The following is a 25,837-nucleotide window of genomic DNA, read 5'->3' as shown; positions in this document are numbered from 1 at the left end:
AGGAGCACTTCCATGTTGAGACTCCTAACATCAATTAGTAACACCTGTAATTTATCATGTGACGAATTTACTATATTGAAAGGTTTATCAGATTGGCATTGCCTAAAAGGGCACTCTAGGGGTGGATTATGTCTTGGCCAATATCCAAAAGTTTACTTGGGACAGGTGCAGACCATCCGTAGCAAAGCAGCGTGGTCTATCAATCATGTCTTCCCAAGTTGACAAATATTGAATCCCTCAGAATGACACTCATTACTAAGCCAATTGTTAAAGTCAATCATCTTCTGCTTATATTGTGGTAACTCCTTGGAGAAGGTAGAATTCTGCTCAGTGTTAGGCTCATACCTGCCTGGGACACATGATTGAAAGCTCTATTGTGTCTCTATTCATATAGCCCAGGGAAGTATGTCTTAGGTCATTAACACCCACATGGACTATGACAGAGTCATACTGGTACTTGTAGTTCATTGTCCTGAGTACTTGTGTGACCTGGTGGATCCTTGTTCCTACTAGGCAACTGACAGTGACTGCCTCCTTGCTCAGCCTGGTGAGGGAGATATCAGTGTATCTTACAAAAGTTTCCACTGAACAATATACTGGGTTGTGTGGCCATTTGCCTTAGGAGCTTAGAGGCTGACACATTGTGAGAAGTGGTTGTATGTGTCCCGGGGAGTGTTGTCTTTATAGAGTGTTTGGGAGGTTGTTTAGGGAAGAGTATGGGAGACCTTTAAGGTTTTGGTAGATTGCATTTAAGAGTCTCAGCATATGTTAATTTATTTTATGCATCTGATCCAAAGTAGATGTTGTGTGTTTGTTACTGGTACCTGTTTGGAGAGCTCAGTGTCTGGATGACAGAGCTTTCCTTCCAAAGGCATACTGTAATTTCATCTCTCATATACTGTGTCAGTCTATTTAAGAATAAGGTAGCTGTCTGTAAACATGAGACAATTGTTATAGTGTCTCAAGATGCCCATTTCCACCAGACTGGCTATAGAGACAATAGGAAAATGTACATCCATGGCTATGTATCCTCTTTTTTGTGATCTATGAGGGGCAATGCAGTCGGGGTTTTGAGTTATTGGGCTGGGTGGAGAGGTCTAGGATTGATTTTAAAAACACTCTTAGGGTAGTGCTTCTCAGCAGGCAACATAGCCACTCTACATTCAGCTAGATATACGAAAAAAAAGCAGAGGAAATTTTATATGGAAAATTACAACTCTAGGTGCCCGTGTCTATATAGGGCACTACAAACCACTTCTGCACAGCTCAGCCCAGGTTATAAGAGATGAGTTAGAGAGAAATCCAATCTGTAAACAGTAAAAATGCAGTATAAGTGTATACAGGAGATTCAGATCCTGCAGCAGTTCACAATTCTGTCACTATTGTGAGTGATACTACAAGACTAAGGTCCCCAGACCAAGTAAAACGCAACAGTAAAAATGCATTAGAAAATGTAATCAATGCGGCTCATATCCTGCACAATTCACAATTCTCTTACTATTCTGAGTTATACTACAGGAGTAAGGCAACAAGGCCAAGTAAATTATGAACAGTAAAAAAGCAGTAGAAATGATATAAATGTGGCTCAGATCTTGCAGCAACTCTCAGTTCTCCCACTACTAGTAAAAGACATAGGTTGCAGACCAAGATAAAAATGCAAACAGTTCACTTTTGGTTAAAACAAGGAAAATGCAGAAAAGAACAATATACAATTCATATCAACACTCTGACTATTGCAGTATGCATTAGCTGAAATGGCATTAGCTGAAATGGAATGATATGAAACAGAGGCTCACTCAAGCTTTAAGAGCTTTAAGAGGGAGTGCCTCATCAGTTTGAGCTATCAGTGTCTAGCAGAAATAACATAGGGAGGGGATTGCAAACTTTAATTTACAGTATGGAGAGCAGCTAAAAAGCTAAAAAAATTCATATACATGTTTATACATTGCATAGAAAATGGTTACAATTTCACACAAATTTTCATGCCTCTGGAAATCACACATTGCAAATATAGAAGTGAGATGTGTGAAAATCACAAGTTGCGGAGAAGAACAATTTGGCTTTTTTTGTATTTGACAATGAAAATGTATGTATTTTCTATATTTTGTGACTTTGTATTTGAAAATGGAAAGTTTATATATTTTCTGTCATACATGCCTCTAGCACCAATATTTGGAGACTTCAAAAAACAAAATTGTTAACTCTTTTCAGCAAGTGCCATAGGATGTTTAAGTATTCATTTAGCTACTCTGTGTACATGCTTCTGTTTATGCAGTAGAAGCAAAGAAAATGTAGGAGAATATTTAAAAAGATGACTTAAGTGGTTTGCACTGTTGGTCATCTAGAGCTTCAAGCAGAATCATTAAACTGCAGGTCTCATCTTTAACACTATGCCTTGCAAAAGTAACCGTTCACCTCTTTGTTAGAGGCCTGCTACTGTTTCCCTGGAAGATATTTATTAAACACTGCCGTTTGGGATAATAGGCCAAATCAGATGCCAGATTTATTACTGCTATCTTTCAGAAGCTGCTTAAAAAGTTTTGTCTCCACCATATGGAACTGTGAAGTATTTGGCTTTAACAAACAATGTAAAAGACAGCACTAAACACAACACTGGCTTAAATCCTGGATCTTTATTGAACACAAACTTAGCACTTTCATCCTGTCTTTACAGAGCACTTCATCAGAGTTAGTTTACAAGAAATTAGATCACACTTTAAAAAAATTCTACCGATCACATCAGTTGCCTACTGATTAATTAATCAATTCATAACATCAATTTAAAAAGTTCTAAAAACACTTAAAGAACAACTTGAATCCAACATTTAATGCATAACTTATAAACTACGTAATTATTTACTTAAAAAACTTATTTTATAATAATAATTTACTACTCAAAAAAGAAATCAAAATTTGTTAGCCATATCTTTATCGACAGAAATATTTTTATTTGTCAGATTCTATACAAGCATTTAAACATGATTACCACATAACTTCTTTTATTTCCAATGCATTATCAAAGTCCTCCCCTTTCATCTACTACTATCTTATCAATAACAAAAATGCAAATCTCTTAAACTTCTTACATTTTTAGAATGTTTCTACAAAGCATTTATATCTATTTGCCTTTGTTATATCATTCAAATGTTCATAGATCATTCAAATGTACATAGATCCTGTCTTTTAATTTCCTATTAGTTTTCCCCACATAAATTGCTGAACATGTTAAACAAGTTGCTATGTAAACAACCCTAGAGGTGTTACAATTACATAATCCTGGGATTCCAATGGTCCTCGGAAGCCCTTCCTCACAAACATAGGGTCCATCATTGACACACTTGCAATACTTAGAGTTCCCACATTTACTCAATTTTGATCTCAAATATTTTTGTTCGTTATTTTACCCTTTTTCCAGTCATTTTTTTATATTTTTCCTCTACTGTAAGTAATCTGGGGTTTATCTCCTAACTTCTCTTTATTCTCCTGAGTAAAAATTAAACTCCATACATCCCTAATAATCTCACATATTTCATGTGCTTCATGATTATAAATGATCAACATTGCCCATATATTATTTAAAATTCCCTTCCTTATTTCTATCATTTTTGTGTGAGACTCAAGGGAGGTATTCTTGACTCACACCATGGCAGACCACACTCAATAACTGAAAATCCAATTTTGCATATGCTATATTAATTTCATTGTTGAGACTCTACTATACGTATGTTCACCATTCAATAATTCAAGCATCTTACTTGAATATTCAACATAATCCATTACTACCCTGCCTCCCTTATCAGGTTTCAGAACCCTAATAGTTTTTGTCTCACATTAACTATTTCAAAATTACTATTTCTTCTATTAGTGCTGTCTCTTACATTGTTTTGGTCTTGCATTGGAAATATTTGGCTTTAGTATTAGTATATGAAACATTTAAACTTTTACTTGAAAAAGATGATTTGCTGTAGTAATTACCTTCCTACTACATATGTGTTTCATATACTGGAATTTATGACTCACTCTTCCTTCTTGCATCACAGTTTTGCAGCCTACTGCTCTTTGTTTGGGGATTTTGGTTCTACCATCCTCTTATGCAAACAAGGAAAGAGGAAGCAGTGATTAGGTTTTTGTCTGCTCTCATAACCAGTGACATACAGATGTAAGCTTTTGGATAGTGTTACAAACAAGGCTGCCTTTGAGACAGACATGATATCCTCTGTACATGGGCAACCTGAGACTTTATGCATTTAAGGGATTAGCTCTGAGTCATACAGAAAGCAGGTAAAAATAGAGAAAACCGAACCCAGAACACGGGATGTAAGATTTCAGCATCCCCCGGCCTTAGCTCTTTGTATTATACAAGAGTAACACCAAGACTCAAATTCTTGAAGGCTATTGTACCTATTTAATGCCCACTATATCATTGCTGTTATATTTTTGCCCCAACAAGTCTTCCTTTTGATATTTACTTGTGTTAGACCAACACTGCACTTTTAATTATTGTATTTTTATTTTTGTTGTATTTTTTTCTCCTCATTTTAGGGTTTAAACCATCCTTTAGGATAGTTAACATACTCTGAGCTGAAAAGCTTCATGATTATATCTGTGGAAGACTTTGCTGTGTCATGACACATTTTCAGAATGTATTGTGTTTATAAATGGTCTGCTGCAAAGATAAGTAGGGGAGAAAAAAATGAACATAAACACTTCCATAGGTTCATCGGTACTTACTAGGCTATTTATCCCCGAGAATTTTAGAAGCCTAGCCAAACATTCCCCTGATTCCCCTGAAGTTTTTGCCCTTATATTTTAAGTACAGGTAACCCAGAGATGAGCAGAATGTTTACATGGATACATGTTAATCTGGGCCTTTAATCTGAAGTACAGGCATAAGCATACCTGATAACTAAACAGAGTGTTAACGGCAGCTTTGAAGTGTCAGGGCTTGTAGTGTGCCTCTTTGTTATGATTGGTCAGTTGAAGATGTTCTGAATGAGGTAAGGAAAGAAAAATCTTCCCATCTTTAGAGGAGATGGGGAAGATGAAAACAGTGTATGTAAGATGCACAATATATTTTCCCAAATTACATTTTTGAACATAAATAACTTTTCCCTGCTGTTGAGCTATTGTTTTATGCAGATATAGGAGTTATAGTCTGAATGGTACAATATGCTATGCTTTTGGAAAACTGAAATGAAGTAATAAAATCTGTATAATTTCTTTATCCTGCATTGTGCTTCTAGACACGATTACTAGTTATTGAGAAAACATACTTCTAGTGGATTTCATACTTCTTGCAAAGTATGTTATAGTCTAAATTCTTTGACTTTGGTTCATGAATCACAAAATTTTCAAGTGTTGCAAAGAAGTAAAATGTGATGTACATTCAGGTGCATAATGATTACTGTGATTTATACTTATCTCTAGCACCATTATAATGCAATTACCACAGACTGCCTAAGTCCTTTGTAGATGTACCAGTTTAAAGGATTATGCTGACAGAATGATATATCACATAACCTGCTGCCACAGTGTGTACCAATTTGACAGACTATGCTAACAGAATGATGTATCACATAACCTGCTGCCACAGTGTACACCAGTTTAAAGGATTATGCTAACAGAATGACATATCGCATAACCTGCTGCCACAGTGTGTACCAATTTAACAGACTATGCTAACAGAATGATGTTATACCAGTGTATACCAGTTTAAAGGATTATGCTAACAGAATTATATATCACATAAAGGGTGGCCATGATGGTGCAGTGGTTAGCATTGTCGCCTCACAGCAAAAGGTTCTCTGGTTTGATCCTCGGCTGGGGTGCCTTCTGTGTGAAGTTTGCATGTCCTCCCTGTGGTCATGTGGGTTTCCTCCAGGTGCTCCGATTTCCTCTCACATCCCAAAGACATGCTGTAGGTGGATTGGACACTCTAAACTGGCCCTAGGTGTGAGTGTGTGCATGTGTGTGCCTTCTGTCGAAGGTTGGGTGCCGGGCTGGCAACTCGGCACTGTAAAAAAACTCCACTGATAATCATGAGAGGACAGATTATCTGCTGTGGCGACCCCTAACTGGGAAAAGCCGAAAGAAGAAGAATGAAATATCACATAACCTGCTGCCACAGTGTGCACCAATTTAACAGACTATGCTAACAGAATGATGTATCACATAACCTGCTGCCACAGTGTATACCAGTTTAAAGGATTATGCTAACAAAATGACATATCACATAACCTGCTGCCACGGTGTGTACCAATTTAACAGAATATGCTAACAGAATGATGTAGCACATAACCTGCTGCCACAGTGTATACCAGTTTAAAGGATTATGTTAACAGAATGATGTATCACATAACCTGCTGCCACAGTGTGTACCAGTTTAAAAGACTATGCTAACAGAATGACATACCACATAACCTGCTGCCACAGTGTTTACCAGTTTAAAAGACTATACTAACAGAATGATGTATCACATAACTTGCTACCACAGTGTGTACCAGTTTAAAAGACTTTGGCAACAGAATGATGTATCACATAACCTGCTGCTATGGTGTGTACCAGTTTAAAAGACTTTGCTAACAGAATGACATACTGCATAAACTGCTACCACAGAACTGATGAAATAAACAGAGTACAGTAATACCCAATTCCCTGGCTCCATAAGTATCTGAAAGACATAACTTTCCAGGTTTACTACAGTATTACCACTTCCACTATTGGCAGATTTAATACAGGAGTACCCCAAGGATCTGTCCTTAGTCCACCTCTTTTTTCTGTCTGTGTCAAAGGCCTCCTAGTGGAACTTCCAAATTTTGATTTAGTGATGTACACAAATGAAATCCTTCTACTACAATCCAGTGCAAACCATACAGACCTACAAAACTTACTACAGGATAACGTTCCTTGATTATGTATGTGTACTTCTAACAAGCTACTAATTAATCCAAAGAAAAAAACATGTAATGGTTTTTGCCATAGCCAAGAAAGTGACTACTATTCCCCTATGCAAACAGTTGGTAATAAAATTTACTTTACTTTATGTAGTGTGCTCTTGGGGATGTCAGGAGACACTACTTTGGCTTTGTATTTGGTTCCTGTGATCCTCCCTTTTCTTGTGTGGCCAGAGGGAAGTTTCTTTGCTCGCCAGTGAGAGTGGGGAGTACTGAGCTGCCTGTTTGTCCTCAGAGGAGTGGTTTGAAACAGTAACTGGTAATTCATTGGCCATTTTCGGTAATTTCCTGCATTTTCCAGCCCTCCTGCTATAAAGCACGCTTTAGCGCGGAGTTGCCACAGGAGCACACAAGAGCAGCGGTGGTTAATCAAGGTTAAACTATTCGGGCTACCTAAAGTCCACTCTTCAAATTTTCCCTTTAAACAGCCTTCCTTGAACTGTACTGCTGATCAAACCAGCGTATTCTACATCTAAAAAGTTCAGCTCTACTTAATTCCTAAGTAGACTATTCTTTATCTGTAAAGCCTAGCACTTGCTCCTAAAGTACTTTTACCTTGATTTAGCACTTTTATTATACTTAGTACCCCACCAGCCTAAAAACCCCTTTCTCGATCACCCACACCCCCCGGAGTCTTTTTAAAGTTTTTGTCTATTCCTTCTAGCATGTCGAGGGATCAGTTGCTAGTGTCCTCTCCTGCTCAGCTGCTGAATCTGGGAATATTGAGGCAATGTTACAATTGCCTCATGTACACAGACAACCCTCTCCTTCTCCCACAAAACACAAATACATGCAAGAGATGCAACTATACAGCCAAACTGGAGGCTGAGCTCTCTCAACACAGGACTGGCAAGACCAGACAGGAGGAGAAGGTAACCACACACACCACAAACCCAGTCTCACATAGTACTATCACAACTTCAAATCATACACATAAACACACAAAGACATACTCGGAGGCTCTGATCAAAAATCTACCAAAACAGCAGAGGCCACCAAAGCAGACACCCAAACAACTGCCACCTAAAGACACAACACATGCAACACATAGACCACATAGTCAGTGTGCCAAACAGTCACAGCCCTTAAGGCCAAACACAATGCCAGACACACTCGTCATTGGTGACTCCATAGTCAGACACACTGACGTCCCGCTCACCAGATTAAGTAAGGAGAAGGTCACAGTAAGCTGCCTGTCGGGCGCTAGAATCCGCCACATAACGCAAGCACTCAGGTCTCTCAACAGCAGGTACAAGTATGACTCAGTCATTGTCCACGCTCGTATGAATGACCTGAGACGTACCTCCCTGGACTACATGAGAAGAGACATAGAGGAGCTCTCTGATTATGTAGCCCAGGCAGGTATGACCCTGACCTTGAGCAGTATCCTACCTTCACCAAGAATGATGCCACAATACAGAGATAAGATGATCTGCTTTAATAATTGGCTTAAATTCTGGTGTCATTCAAAGGGGATCCAATGTCTGTCCGCCTGGGATGACATGCTGGACAAGCCACGCTGCTTCGCAAGGGACGGCTTGCACCTGTCACCCCTGGGCTTCCGGATATTGGCAAAGGCTCTTGCCACCCCATAGTGCCTTTTTTAGGCATGGCTCAAACTCTAAACCTACCACCCTAGAACACAAAAAAGAAAAAAAACTAAGGGTAATGCTGCTCAATGCCAGAAGTCTCAACCTCAACATGCACGCACTTGAGGCCCTTCTCAGTATGGAGAACATCGATGTCTGTGCTGTGACTGAAACCTGGTTTAAGGCTCCTGAGAGCACCCCAGCACTATCAGGTTTTACCTCATATCATGCGTTCCGGCCCCAAAATCCGGACACCACCAAGAAAGGAGGGGGGTGTCCTTATTCATCAAGGACACCCACACCTCAAGGTTGGTGGCAACGCACGATGCATCGGAGACCATCCAGATGCAATTAACCATAGGCAAGACTGCTCTGCAATTTGTAGCATGTTACAGGCCACCCTCTCAAACTCAGGAACCTCACATAGCTTTCCTGAAAACACTGGAGGGGATAAATGTATCTCCAAATACCATCATACTAGGTGACTTCAACTACCCGAATATAGACTGGGAGCACTACTCTAGCCCCAACACTCTAGCCCAAAGGTTCCTAGAGTTCATAAACTCAAATGCCATGGAACAACTAGTCACCATCCCCACAAGAGGTGAAAACATACTTGATCTCATCATCACGAACATGGGGTCACAATGTTCAACACGAAGTATACCCCTCACTGGTGAGATTAGATCATAAACTAATCTCACTGGAAGTCCACATCCCGCCCCGCCTGAGATAAAAAAGACCACAGTGAAGAACTTCTCAAAAGCTGACTTCACACTTCTGAAGACTAGTGTGGTCTCTTTTAAGGCCCCCGAGCCTGCGGAAACCATTACTCAAGCCGCTGAATCACTTAAAAATGCCTTCTACCAGCATCTACAGGACTGCATGGATCAGGCAATCCCAAACAAAACAAATACTCTTTGTACCAAAGGTAAGCGTCCAGTCTGGTGGACCCCAGCCATAAACAAGCTCTACAACAAAAGGAGGAAGCTACTCCAAGATAGAGCAAAATCCCTAAAAGGTAAGACACCGTTGATCATTATAAGTAAAAAACTACGATCTCTCATAAAATCATCCAAGGCAAATTTTGAGAGAAAAATCGCTAAGGACTCAAAGGACAATCATAAGGCCTTCTTTAGCTATGTCAGAAACCTGGGAGGAAACTCAGGAGGGGATAAATGTATCTCCAAATACCATCATACTAGGTGACTTCAACTACCCGAATATAGACTGGGAGCACTACTCTAGCCCCAACACTCTAGCCCAAAGGTTCCTAGAGTTCATAAACTCAAATGCCATGGAACAACTAGTCACCATCCCCACAAGAGGTGAAAACATACTTGATCTCATCATCACGAACATGGGGTCACAATGTTCAACACCGGAAGTATACCCCTCACTGGTGAGATCAGATCATAAACTAATCTCACTGGAAGTCCACATCCCGCCCCCGCCTGAGATAAAAAAGACCACAGTGAAGAACTTCTCAAAAGCTGACTTCACACTTCTGAAGACTAGTGTGGTCTCTTTTAAGGCCCCCGAGCCTGCGGAAACCATTACTCAAGCCGCTGAATCACTTACAAATGCCTTCTACCAGCATCTACAGGACTGCATGGATCAGGCAATCCCAAACAAAACAAATACTCTTTGTACCAAAGGTAAGCGTCCAGTCTGGTGGACCCCAGCCATAAACAAGCTCTACAACAAAAGGAGGAAGCTACTCCAAGATAGAGCAAAATCCCTAAAAGGTAAGACACCTTTGATCATTATAAGTAAAAAACTACGATCTCTCATAAAATCATCCAAGGCAAATTTTGAGAGAAAAATCGCTAAGGACTCAAAGGACAATCATAAGGCCTTCTTTAGCTATGTCAGAAACCTGGGAGGAAACTCCCAGATATGCTCAGAATTAGTTCAAAATTATGTAAAAATCACTGAACCTACAGACATTGCCAACATACTGGCTGACAGGTTCAGTGCAAACTTCTTCCCCCCCCTCCCCCCCAAAAGGTGAGATATCTATACCAGAGGATTGTAGCCCCCCCAAATATCTCTAACGCTCAGGTGAGAACTGCTCTCTCCAAGGCGAAAAACACAGCATCCATGGGACCAGATGGTGTCCCCGGTTGTGTGCTCCACGAACTCAATGAAGAATTAAACCCGCAGTTAGGACAGCTGTTTAATCTTAGCCTCACCTCAGGATACGTACCCAAGGAGTGGCGTATGGCAACTGTGGTCCCACTTCACAAAGGCGGTGCCTCCACCGACCCTGGAAATTACCGTCCCATCAGCTTGATAAGCCTGATCTGCAACGCTATGGAGAGGATCATAAATGAACTCATAAATAAAGACATAGGGGACTTGCAGACTTTGGATCCAACTCAGTTTGGCTTTGTCAAAGGCAGATCATGCCTTTCAAACTTGGTTGACTTTTTTGAAACAGTCACCAAGGCCATTGATGAGGGAAAGGCAGTCCACACAGCCTACCTCGACCTGGCAAAGGCTTTCGACACAATACCCCACTCAGGTATCATTGAAAAACTCATCAGCTTAAATGTTAACCCATACGTCACAAGATGGGTAGCAAACTGGCTAAGTGACAGAACCCACAGGGTGAGAGTTGCTGGCGCCATGTCAGACTCAAAGCCTGTCACAAGTGGTGTCCCACAGGGCTCAGTCCTGGGCCCACTCTTGTTTGGCATCTACTTTTCAGAAGTACAAGCAAACACAGGAGGGTTATGGCTGACAAAATTTGCAGATGACTGCAAACTGGGTGCCATAGTCGAGAACACATCTGACACAGATATCCTTCAGAAGGGTCTCATAGAAACGGATAACTGGTGCCAGAGCCATGGAATAAAGTTAAACGCCAAAAAATGCATAGTCATACCCTTCGGGAAAAACAAGGTTACCCCTAGCTACCATATAGGTGGCAATCCACTGAGCACAGAAGAGGTTATCAGGGATCTGGGGACCCAGGTTGACAGTAACCTTTCGTTTGACACTCACGTCGCCAAAGTAGTTAGGAAGACCTTCTACATTGCCCACCTGATCATGAAGGGATTCACGTCTAGATCAAGGGAGGTCATCGTCCCCCTGTACTCATCACTCATCAGACCAATGATTGAGTACAATGCCCCATTCGGAATGTATCTGACCCGACACCTGCAGCAACTGGAAAGGCCCCAAAAGTTCCTCACCAAAAGGATAAAGGGTCTCAAAAATATGTCTTATGCTGCCCGACTGAAGGAACTCCAGCTCTATTCAGTCGCTTACTGTCTGCTCAGAGGTGACCTGTGCCTGACATACAAGGCCATGTCCAACCCAGAATTGATGAACATGCTTCACCTCAAAAAATCTAGATCCCTCAGAACTACAAGGGCGGGAGACTTAAACCTTGACACGGTTATTAATAGGACGTGTTGGAGGGACAGATTCATCACCCAGAGACTCCCCATGCTGTGGAACAAAATCCCGGTACACGTGAGGCAGAGCACCTTGCTGGCCTTGTTCAAGAGAAATCTTGACCAATGGATGGGAGATCGCAGATATACCCCAGGGATTACCTCAGTGTCACTGCTTGACAGAGGCACAGCAAAATAATGAGCATAGTATCCTTCAAACTAAAGGGGTGGCGAAAAACACAAAACTCTGGGCTAGGCTTATAAATGCCCTTGGGCAGATAGCCTAGTATGAACCTATGAACCTATGAACCTATGAACCTATGAACTACTGTAAAGCACCAGTAATTGCCATCTGCTTCATTTTATGCCACATATAAGATTGCTGGATGCTATGTTAATGTCAATGCACAGACACACCTTTTGGCTTGTATACCTCATGTGGATGGTAATGCTTTCCTTGCAGCCTTCTTTTCCTCATTCTGATATGCATCGTGTTTAGCCTTCACCTATGCTCTGCCTACCATGTGACTAACTCTCAGACACCTCTGCAGCCACGTGCTGTGTCTGTTTTTATTTATTTTGTTTGTAAGTCCATCTGACACAAAAATGTTCCTTTCTGGGATGTCCAGAGAAGACTGTCTGGTGAAGTGCCTTGCTTAGAGTCACACAATAGGCATATGGAGGAAAAGGAAATCAAACTATGGATATCAGGAAGCAGCTTGTCAACAGCTTATGGTCATAATACTGTACACTACCTGGCCAGACACAGGCTGAGAACATCTGTAGATTTCTTCAGTGAGTACTTATTTTACTCCCTAAGGCATCTAAGCACCTAAATTGCCCCTACAGGGTATCTGTTATGCTTTACTGCTGTATGTGTTGGTCAGGGATACAGTTACACTTCTCAGCAGTCTGCTGGAGATGTCAAATAGCTGTTGGCCGTATACTTGCTGCTAACCATACTCACGTAGCATGATTAAATACGTGATTTGACAGTTTTATATATGTATATTGCTGTGTAATTGTCTTGCTGTATCTGCTTCCCCTACCTTTCCTCAACAATTGGACCCTGCATTTGTCCCTGTGTTGCTGTATGCTGCTCTGCACCTTTTCCTAGCTTTGCCATATTTATCACGCCTTCATCACTTCTCCACTAAGAGTAGATAAATACTACCTACCATGATTTTACATGAATGAATGGCACATTATGATTTTTCTGCTTCTATTTTTCACTGATCCTGGTTAGTTATTGCTACTCTGTTAGCAGTCTGCATATTTCATCCTGCCTTTTATTTATTAGAACTAAATATAAGTCTTAGAAATTCTGAAATTGTCCTGCATGAATTTGTTTACATTTTTTAATTACAGATGCCATATTCAATTTATGAAATTAACTCAGTTGTTACACTTTATTGTCCTCTTAACAGAAATGAAATTTTGCATCATCTTGTATCATACATCTGTATAAGGCTATGGTGTGTGTGTGTATGTGTGTGTGTGTGTGTGTGTGTGTGTGTGTGTGTGTGCATATAAATTATCGTAACTGTCTTTTAATATAATGCCATTATTTTGGCACAAGTCATGGCTGAAAAAGGTCTTCAGATTAGTCCACAAACTGGTTTAGTGAACATAAAACTATGAAAAAGTTAACAGATGTCAGCTAGGTTATATCATTCATGGCTGCAGCAGGTAGGCAGCGTTACTAGTGGGACACATAAAGTGTATTATCAGATGCTGGCAAGTCCCTGTGGATCCTGTATTTCCATAATACTATTTGGTCAATTATAAAGGTATTCCATGAGACATGCATACCAGACAATGAGATATCCCTATGGTTCATAACCTCTGGTGAAAGCTTGCCACAGGCTTCTTTCCTGTCAAATAAGGGAATCATGATCACTTTCAGGGTGCTTACAGGAGGCATTTGTGATGATGCTATCTGTGTTACATATTAACTTGTAGTTTTCATAGTGGAATTCCTTCATGTTCATGTAGGATACTCCTAAAGTGCCCAGTGAGGTGTGCACAGCTATATGAGTGCAGTCTCCTATATCTAGTGTCACTGTCAGACCTATCTCCTTGCTGAATGAATGTTGGCATGGTGGTGTGTCATTTCTGCAGGATTCTGGGGAACATGGCTATATTTCCCTATTTCAGCATTCAGATAAGGACCATGTTTACTACCCTTAGTGTAGATAACTGAATATATCAACAGCTAGGATATGAAAGGCTGCAGCAACTGCAGTCTCAGAGTGATGAACCATTAATCAGGTGGTCTAAGGTTCACAAAAACATTATATATTTATTTACCCTTAACTGGTCAGTGGACTCTAGAGTGGTCAGTATAATAGGACTTTGTCCAGCTTAGAATTGCTGACCCCATTGCAGAGTACTCTGCCTTCCAGTACTGTAGGCATTGCAGTATTTTATAATTTTACAAATTGCATGCATCACATTAAATCTTCATTTACATTGCATTATGAATATGTGTCTATTAATAGTGTGCTTAAATTGAGATCAACTAATTTATAATATTATATACAAGCTTTTATATTTTTATGACATTTTTATAATCCATGGAATTTTGTTATATATATGTTTATGACTTGTTTATTAACTTGAGTTAGCAAGATGGTGTATTTATAACTTAGGTAACCGACTTTTATTGTTTAATTAACTGGGAACATTTTTGGATTGGCTATTCATTTGTATTTAAATAAGGTAATTATTTGGTGAACCCATGCTCTGATGAAGTCCTCTTTACAGGATGAAAGCACTTAGCACGAGTTTTTTACTATTAAATTTATTTGAACTTCTGATGGTGTGCTCCTTGAAGCCTTCCCGTAGCAACCTCGGTTACTGGTTTTACGTTGCATTATTCCTTACCTGTAGTGACCCTGTTTATTGGTTTTACATTGCATTATTCCTTACCTGTAGCAACCCCGTTTATTGGTTTTATATTGCATTATTTCTTATTACTCTTCCTTGTATTTTGCTTGACTATTGTCATATTACTGTAAACTGTGTTTTCAAAACTGCATCTTTATTGACAATGCTTTCTGCTGAGTTTCACATTCTATATGATTGCACTTAGTTCTTTATATGTTTAAGAATCCTACATATTTGTTTTTTTTCTCCTTACCCACCACTCTTTCTATGCATCTACCTGCTCCTATCATACAAGAAGTTATGCTATTCCCATATTATTTTTTTTTCTTACCTTTCATGAAGTTTTCTCCTTTTCTTTTTCCTTCTGAACATTTCACCAAAATAGTCACATATTGCTACTCCTCTTAAACAGTGGTTATTAAAAGCAGAACAATGTTTTAACTTTAAAAAAAAAATATATATATATATATATATATATATATATATATATATATATATATTATTCATAGCTAATAGGTTCATAGGTTCATAAGTTCATACGTGTGTACTAGGTTAATAGCACTGGAGCCTTTACAAGCCTAGCCCATAGACGTTCCCTGGCATCGTGCTGCCTGACGTTAATTCCCAGTGCCTCTATCAAGCAGACCCACTGGAGTGATCCCCGGGGCGAACCCCCTATCACCCATCCACTCATCAAGACCTCTCCCGAAGAAGGACAGTGAGGCGCTCTGTTTGACATGTATGGGCAGTCTATTCCAGAGCATGTTTGGTCTCCGGGTGAGGAACCCGTCCCTGCAGCACGTCCCGCTGACCATGGTAATGAGGTTGAAGTCTCTGGAGAGTGTGGTGCAGAGGGACTGGGATCTTTTCATATGCAGCACCTCCAACAGAGCTGGGCCAGACATGGCCTGTAAGTCAGGCAAAGATCGCCTCTAAATAGGCAATATGCGACAGAGAATAGCTGGCATTCCGCGTTTCTGGAAACACTGGGAAACATAAAGGTCCTACCAAACACCCTAATATTGGGTGATTTCAATTACCCAAACATTAACTGGGAGAACTACTCAAGTACTAACTCCCTTGCCCAACATTTCCTAGAATTTATAAACTCAAATGCCCTGGTTCAACTAGTCAACACTCCCACCAGAGGTGACAACATATTGGACCTGGTCATCACCAACATGGTCGACCGGTGTTCCACACCAGAGGTCAATCCCTCACTGGTTAGATCTGACCATAAGCAAATCACTTTGGATATCCACATTCTGCCCCCACCCCTGGACAAGGAAACCACCATGAAAAACTTTTCAAAAGCAAACTTCACGTTACTTAAGACCAAGGTGGAAAGTTTCAAAGTCTCCATGCTGAAGGATAATGCTGTCCAAGCTGTAAAATGCTTATGATGCTTCATATCAGTATCTCACAGCCTCACACCACATCGTTGTTTCTCACACAACTCTTTTATCATCTGGGCCAGTAATTTGTCAAGTTTATGGCCTTGTGGCCATCGAGAATCTTCAGTGCTGTAACTCTGTCAATATTTTGTACTTCCCATATACATATCAAGAAGATTTCTGAAGAAAGATAATGTATAGCATTGTCTTGTTGTAAGGGAAAACACATTCCACGATCTTGGAAGGCATTGTGTAATGTATGTCATCCCAATTAATAGAATAGTTAGTATGTGCCACAGTCAGACAGGACTGTGTGATTCCTGCTGCATTTGTCAGACTGTGTGCATGTTGTGTGTTTATTCACGCATGCATGCATGTATTATGTCAAGTAGGAAAGTCAAACCATTATTATCACTGCTGACAATTTCTTCAGAAGTTAACTTCTGTCTGCCTTAATGATATTTGCATGATCCAGCACTGGAGATGTGTCCTTCAGTTCTCTATAGGAATTTGTCTGTTTATTTATTTTAGGTCAGCATGCCCAGAATGTTTAGGCATTTTCCCAGAATGCATCATCAAAGCTGAGACTGGTGATGAGATTCTTGGTTAGCTATCACCCTGTATGAAAGACTAAAGAGAAATAGAAGTCAGAATATATATATATATATATATATATATATATATATATATATATATATATATATATATATAAATAAGAAACATACACAGTTCCTTGGCCAGGAGGTAGTACACAGGCTACACACCAGCACAGATACCAGTGGGTTCAGACAGAGCACAGTGTGTACAGATGGCAACTTCACACTCCTGCTGCCAGCCTCATAGGGGGCTCAGGACAGCGGGAGGTTGTGGTGCTGTAAATGACTCCTTCATCCTGAGGTACATGTTAAATTAGTGATGCGTTGAGTATCATGCACCCTATATACAACTGATATGCATTGTGGGTGTTAGATATACACCTGCCTGACTGTCCTATAGGATTTCACAAAATATACTGAAACACTTCCATGTGTACAATACTGAAGCTGACATTTATTTTATTTTTTTTAAGATTTAAAAACAAAAAACACTACTCAGGAATCACGAACCAGAATTTATTACATCCAAAAACACATCAGTAGTATTTTTTTCTTTTTATTTGTTTTATAGTGTGCTGCTAGTACATTGTTTTGTTTATATACTTTTTTAACATTTGTTAACTGGGAAACTCCAACTTAGAACAAAGCCAATTTTCAGCAGAAGTCCGGGGGAAAATGCTCCGGACACATGTCTTTTGTAATGTGGGAGGAAACCAGAGCACTTGGAGCAAACCCACATGAACACAGGGAGGACATGCACACTCTGCACAGAAGGCACTCCAACCGAGAATCGAACCAAAGAACTTCTTGCTGGGAGGCGACAATGATACTGTTGCACCACTTTGCCATCCATATGTGAATACAGCATGGTCTAGACTGCAGTAGCATGGGAAATGCATACCAAAGAAAGCTAGGAATTCCTCATCTACACAAGGCAGTAGGAATTCACTATATCTATTAGCAGTGGCATCATTGTCTGTGTTGAGTTTCTTGTAATGCTTCTGGCATGGTCTATACATTGCTGAGGTGAGGACAGCAGACCTGCACTGCCACGAATGTCCTCTGAATGGATTAATGTTGACAGTTAGCTGTGTTCGTGAGCATATTTTCAGTGTGTATGCAATCTGTTTCTTCCAAAGAGGTGCAGCCTATCAAACTGAAATCAAAAGAAATTTCTCTGATAATCTTCTATTTCAACATGTTACAATGAAAGGAAATAAATATGCAAATAATGAAACAATGCCTTAATTAGAAAAAAAACAAGCAAAACAAAACAAAAAAAAAACAAATCACAAGTCTTGCCACAAGGTTCACTATGAGCACTCAGTAAGAGTGAGTGAAACAAGATTTGCAAAATAAATATTTTCACAGACTGTTAAAACTACCCATGTCAGTACACTCCAATCTTAGAAAGCAAGACCACAAATTTCACAGGAGCAATATCTAGTATATAAATAAATAAAAAGTAGGTCACAGTGTACTCACTGGGCCAGATTCAGGAAGCCTCCGTGTAAGAGTTATAACTCTTACACGGAGGCTGCAGTTAAACTGTGTGATGTCAGCATGTCATGCATATGCATGAGGTGCATGAGGCATGCTGAATCACACCAGTAACTCTTACACGGTCCGTGTAAGAGAGTAGGGGGCGTGTCTGTAGGCTAAGCTCTGCAAGTGGACACGCCCCCGGAAAACTATAATGGCTGAAAGTAAACAGCCACGAGAAAGGCCATGAAAATGTGAATAAACACACTATACAACACATGCCCCGACTGGCCATCAGTGTATAAAGTGAAGAGATGTCATAAAAGTAAATGAAAACCTTTTTTTTTGTTAAACCTCAGAATGTTTGCTACTGTGTGCTGGTGTGCTACTAGCGCAATCACAGTTAGCAGTCAGGGAAAAGGATATAAGAACTAAATATGCAAAGTAAGCCAAGAAATAATAGCTTAGTGGTAGAGTACCGCCCTATGTGTAGGCAAGCAGGGTTCGAGCCCCTACAACAACCTTTTTTATTTTTGTAAATAAGCACTAAAAGCCCCCAGACAGTATTGTACAAATGTAAATGTATTCCCTTTGTAAAATGGAATGAAACAGAGCATATATTTTGAAGTAACATAAGAATAAAATAGTCAGAAATGTACTGATAGCTAAGCTGCCGTGAGACAGAGTGCCCGTAGTCGAGTAGTGTTTAAAAGCTGCAAACTGCGTGCCGTTGCCAAGCAGCGGATAAACAGGCTGAAACTGTGTGCAATTAGCTGAACATGTGTGTCACTAGCCAATTACGATTTATCCCAGCGACACCGCTTGGCGCCGCCCCACAAGCTAACTGCCAGTGCGCATAAGCACCTCCGCAAACGAGCGCAGACCAGGTTTAAAGTGCTTAAAAGTGCTTTTGGCATGTTTGATTGACAGGTCTTCAACTCATTTCTGTCAGGAAAAGCAAAAAGCAGTTGCCAGATTCGAACACAGGATACCATGCACTAGAGTCAAGGAACTAAACCACCAAGCCATGACAGCAATACCTAGAAAAGCAGAAATAGCATATATATGGGATAAAACCCAGAATGGAGCATGAGAAAGCATTTTCAGTGAAGTAGATACAATTCCAAAACGCCAATCAGAGAAATGTGCGGAAAAGCGGCATATATAAGCCCCATAGGCGGAATACACAGCATATCTGATTGTAGAACAGACTTGCAGTCAGCATGAGTGGAGTAGGTGAGGGACGTTGCTTTCGAGCACAGCAGCGTTGGGCGTTGAGGAGTCCAGATACATGGTCTGGCTCCTTGTCCATAATCACGAGGCCCAACTCATGCAGGGCCAGGTCTCATGGGGAGTATATAGGGCTGAGGCGTGGGACCAGTTGGCTCATGAGCTGACCAGTGCGACTGGCATTCCACGCACTGGTGAGCAGGTCCGTCACCACCATGCGGACCTGAAGAGACGCAAGCAGGACCAATTGAACCGTTGGATCCAGGAGGCCCGCAAATGCCCAACGCCCCACGACTGAGTAAGTCACATTTTACACATGTATGTAAGGATTTCAACCAGCTGATACCATGGAGATGTGTAGTCCAATATTATTCCCTTTGTATTACAGCTGCAGGTGTCCGCTCTGCGAATGTCGAGATGCACGCCAGAAGGCTGGTGCGGCTGCGCCACCATGCAGGTTAGTAACCCCACCCAGTACTTGTAAATAAATATTATTATGTACCATGTATCAGAACAGTGCAGTGTATTGATTAAAAGTAATATAATGTGCAATCAGGAATTGAACGGCTGCAGGTATGGCTGCAACAAGTTCATCAGTATGCAAGTGTAACTGGAAATATAATTGATAGGATTAAACAGTGCTGTAATACAGATGTCCCATCATTAATTAAATATACTGTAACCTGCAGTATAGTCTCAAGAGTACAGCTTCAGAATCTGAGGTAGTCACATGTCAGATATATCCCCTGTTGAAATGCTGAATCATGACAGAAGTGAGGCTGTTGGAAAGTGTTTGAATCACCACAGGTCTAATATGTGAACAAAGCCTAGAAGTACCAACCTGAACTGTGAAGTTGCAGAATGTGTGAGAGTGACAGAAAGGCTCATGTATGAATAAAGAAAGTAGTAATAACCCCTGAATATATAAGCCTCAGTGTGTTTTCACAGAACTAAATGCATGTGGGAAGTACAAATTAACATCCCAAACTGATTTCAGTGTGTCTGAATCTGAATGTCTAGCTCAAAATCTGTATATGGTGATAACAGTAAACAATTTGCAGATAGAATGAATGATTATCTGACAGACTAAACAGCCATAGTTGTCCCCTGTCCTGTCATCAAAGTGTAGCAGGATGATGTATCTGATCAAATTCAAAATAAGTAGGATAGTGATGTATGTGTAACAGGTGTAGCATGACAGTCAAATAAAGATTATTTTGAAACATCAGCCTCAACTTAATTGTGTATCTATGATAAATGTGAATTAATGTTTAACATATGAATGTGTCATCACTTTCTATCCCCACCCAACCCTGTAATTCCATATAACAACATCCACTAAATAATGGTATGTGAACATTTCATTAATCATGGACATTTGTCCGGTCCAAACATATATGCATGTCTGTTCGTGCATGTGCCCTGTTTATACCTGCAAATACGATGGCCTGTTGCCATTAATCAACCCTGCATGTCGCTTGACTGTGTTTTGCTGTTCAAATAATGCATGTGATATTGATATGCCCCTTGTTCAATGGTGTCCATATCTGGGTGTTTGTTTGATGGGAATACCAATGCATGCTGTTACAACTAATCTGAATGGAATAAAATGCCACTAACCCAAACTAACATAACTACTCACAAACCTAGAACGCTTGGGAAGGCAGGTCCCAGCGGACCCACCTCTCCCACCTCAGCTGGTGACTGCACCTGGCACTAGTGCCCAGGCGGACCCTCCGGTGGCCCTGTGCCACCTTCGGGTGGAAGCGCTGCAGGGGATGGGGCCCGTCCCCTCTGCAAGTGTGGCCGGAGGGGTTCGGCCCACTCACCCTCCGCGGTGTCCGGTCTGTGGTGCGAGGGAGATCCAAGACACTGTTCTTGGACCCCACGCCAGCTCGAGGCTCGTGTGGCACAGCTAACGGCCCCGCCGCTGCCCCGCCACACAGTTCCCCAGCACAGCCCCGCTCTGGGCTGTGAAGGAACAGTGGCAACTGCCTATGGGTGGGGATATCAGTTCCACTGTTGCCATCTGTGGGCTCGTGCATCTCAGATATCCCAACCTCCGCCCCCGTCAATTGTGTAACCCCCACGTGTGTCATACACCGCCCCTGTATGCCTTTGTCTGTCTTGTCTGTTAACCTACCCAACCTACCTCCCCAGCTTTACCGACTTCCTTCACCTGTCATACCACTCTCACCTGTAAAAAAAAAAAAAAGGGCACTCTGTCCCACAAAAAATTACGCCCCATACATAGCTGTCCATGTCGCAGACATGTCCGCTGGACATCTAAACTGTTAATTACAATTGGCTGTACAACAAATATTAATGTTGTCCTGACACCTCTCTCAGAGGTGGAAGGTTTCAAATGTCTCACCAAAATACATAGAAATATACAGCTGTTGCTGCAAAAGACATGGGCATCTATGGGCCTTACCTACACCCTTCCTGCAAATCCCACGCTTCTTTCCCTACTGTCTTACCCTCTTTGTGACCCCTTTTCACCACTTTCCTGTCACCCCTTTTTCTTTCTTTCAAAGAAAATAGCGCTGGTGTGCGCTTGTGTTAGCGGCGCTCACCGCCAGTGCGCATGCGTGGGCTCCGCAAACGAAAGCGCAGACCTGGTTTAGTGCTTAAAAGTGCCTTTATGGCACTTTGATTGACAGGTCCTGTACTCAGTTCCAAAGTTTGCTAAGAAAAATAAATTCCCACTGTCAGTCTCGAACCCAGGACCTTGGTAACATTAGTCCGTATGACCTACCACTAAGCCATGCCTGCTTTACAAGAGCAAACTGCTAAAATAAATATAACATGTAATAGTAGGAATCAGTATAAAGGTAATATAGGAGATGTACTATCCAAAGCATCTTTGGTAGAGTTTTAATGGCCAAATTACTGGATTCCCATACTAGTTCAGTGTGAGCAGAAACAGCACTGCTACCTGTTAGCTTGTACATAATAATGTAAGGTAATGTACATATGTGAAGGTATGTATATCTACACATACATATATATAAATATATATTAATACATATGAAATATAATCGTAGGTCTCAGTAGCCATACACACTCACTACAGGAAAAAGTTAACATAATTGCTGCAACCTGAATCTGCAACACAGCCTGACCCCTGTGTGACCTACTCACCCTTCTAACTGCCTCAACACTTCGATTGACAGGTCCTGTACTCAGTTTGAAAGTAAAAAATTCCCACTGTCAGTCTTGAAACCAGGACCTAGGTAACATTAGTCTGTTTGACCTACCACTAAGCCATGCCTGCTGTGGAAGAGCACACTGCTAAAATAAATATAACATGTAATAGTAGGAATCAGTATAAAGGCAATATAGGAGATGTACTATCCAAAGCATGTTTGGTAGAGTTTTAATGGCCAAATTACTGGATTCCCATACTAGTTCAGTGTGAGCAGAAACAGCCCTGCTACCTGTTAGCTTGTACATAATAATGTAAGGTAATGTACATATTTGAAGGTATGTATATCAACACATACATATATATAAATATATATTAATACATATGAAATATAATCGTAGGTCTCAGTAGCCATACACACTCACTACAGGAAACAGTGAAGATATATGCAGCAACCAGAATCTGCAACACAGCCTGGCTCCTGTGAGACCTACTAAGCCCTTTAACTGCTTAAAGGTGCCTCTAGCACTGTGATTGATAGGCCCTATACTCAACCCAAAAGCAGAATATGAGCATACTAGTAGGCCCTACCACAAGACCATTGTAACACTAGTCTGTATGACCTACCACTAAGCCATGACTCTCATACAGGAATATAGTGCTAAATAAGTGGAACATGTAATAGTAGGAATGAAGATAAAGGCAATATAGTATGTCTACTACCCAAAGCATGTCAGGCAGACTTTTATAGTCCCAATTACTGGATTCCCATACTAGAGTAGTGTTAATGGAAACAGCCCTGCTAATTGTTAGCTTGTACCCAATAATGTCAGCTAATGTACATATATGAAAGTATGTATATGTACACAGATATATATATATATATATATGCATATAGCAATACATATGACATATAGTTGTAGGTGTCAGTATGCATACACACTCACTACAGCAACAGGCAAGATAAATGCAGCAACCTGAATCTACAACACAGCATGAAGCATGGGAGATGTACTAACCTTCACACTCACAGAACACTGTCAACAGCATACCAGCATGGTCCACGCCCTACAATCTGAAAGGGCAACGCCTATCTCACATACCCTTTTATAGCAGTGTCCTAAAATCACAGTGAGACATGCAATTAGTACGCACCCAGCTGCTTGCAATTAGCAAATGCTGCCTTACAATTGGTGCAGAGGCCATCACATGGATCCATGCAGATACCTACAAAAGTATTCAGTACCCACACTCCACTCATGCAATACAGTCATTGCACTAACCGAATGAGAAAGAGAGAGAGAGAGACAGACAGAGAGAGAAAAAATATATATACTGACAGCAAGCAGCAAAACAGCAGCAGCAGCAGCAGCAACAGCAGCAAAATACAAGCAGCACGACTGACTCACCAAAAGCTGCCACAAACACAGGTAATGCAAAGTAGCAGGTTAATCCTGTGTATACTGTGACACCTCCAAATGTATCATAGTTCACTATCAATAGGTATGTCCATGAGATAGGTTGTGTGTAGATAGTCATGAAATATAAACATATGTAAAATTGTTGTACATGTGGGCCATAACTAACACTTCCATAGCTTAGAACACAAGGCCAGTTGTGCATATGATGCAGTAGTTCCCAGGGTCAGTAGAGGTTCCTCCTCATTGGTGTGGGACCACTGTGTATGTATGGCACTGTTCAGGTACATATCCTGTAGTATGGCCATGGATTAATATCAGTCTGTCATGTGGTGCTATGTCCTCCAGGGGTGAATGTAGCACACATCCAGGGATACCATTCCGTAACAGTGATGATATGTGTTCTGCAATGATGAGGGTGGCTCTCACCTGGACATGTGAGAGGATAGGAGGTTACAGTCATCTGGGATAAGTAATAACACGTGTGTAGGACAATGGGGGTACCTGCACCTAAACTGTCTGCAAAATTGTTGGCAATATCTGTGCATTTGGTGAATGTGAAGCATCTTAACACTGCAGACAACAGATGCCTTCCGTCATGTGAATCTGCCCTGTGCTGCAGTAGCCTCCTACTATTGTTATACAATATGCCTGTATCTGTAGTCCACTGGACAGGATTAATAAGTGGTGTGCAGTTGTTCTGGGTTAGATAACTGTGTGCACAGTACATGCAGTATGTGGGATGTCTGTGGTAAGCATATGCAAATGTGCTGGCGGTGTGTGTTGTGGCTTCCACTGGCCCAGTGGGCTGCATGGATAGCATCACTGTCATAACTACTGAATAACTGTGTAATCACATGCATACATAGCAAGGTAGTGTATTGTGCTTGTGGTGTTGTTCAGATATGTATATCCAGGCTGAGTAATTTGTGTCCACATCACAGGGTTGGATGGCAGCACACATCCAGTATGTATGGATGAACACCCAGAATGTGTCACACGTGTCACCTGTGCAGACGGATCTGGCCATTACCTGTGCATCCCCACAACACACACACATGCAACATATGGCAGAAGTACTATAGCAGTACACACATGTTCATAGGTTCATACTAGGCTATCTGCCCGAGGGCATTTACAAGACTAGCCCATAGTTTTGTGGCTTACGCCACCCCTTTAGTATGGGGAACCATACCCATTATTTTGCTGTGCCTCTGTCGAGCAGTGACACTGAGGTAATCCCTGGGGTATATCTGCGATCTCCCATCCATTGGTCAAGATTTCTAGAACAAGGCCATCGAGGTGCTCTGCCTCACATATACCGTGATTTTGTTCCACAGCATAGGAGTCTTTGGTTGATGAATCTATCCCTCCAGCATGTCCTATTAATAGCCGTGTGGAGGTTTAAGTCTCCTGGCCTTGTGGCTCTGATGGATCTAGATTTTTAGGTGAAGCATATTCATCAAATCTGGGTCTGACATGGCCTTGTATGTTGGGCAAAGGTCACCTCTGAGCAAGCGGTGTAAGTTACTGACTACAACATACATGGACATGCTGGAGGGCAAATTCCTAACTGAGAGGCTCCCTTTACTCTGTAATGAGCTCGAACAGTTGAGAATGAACAGTTCATAGGTTCATACTAGGCTATTTGCCCTAGGGCATTGGTAAGCCTAGTAGAATGTGTTTGTCTTCGCCACCCAATCAGAAGTTATGCTGCTATGCCCTTGTCCGACT

This window comes from Protopterus annectens, chromosome 1.part1 (assembly GCF_019279795.1).
Source record: "Protopterus annectens isolate FY-2018-M chromosome 1.part1, PAN1.0, whole genome shotgun sequence".
Classification (NCBI taxonomy): domain Eukaryota; kingdom Metazoa; phylum Chordata; order Ceratodontiformes; family Protopteridae; genus Protopterus; species Protopterus annectens.
This window is presented reverse-complemented; position numbering follows the sequence as displayed.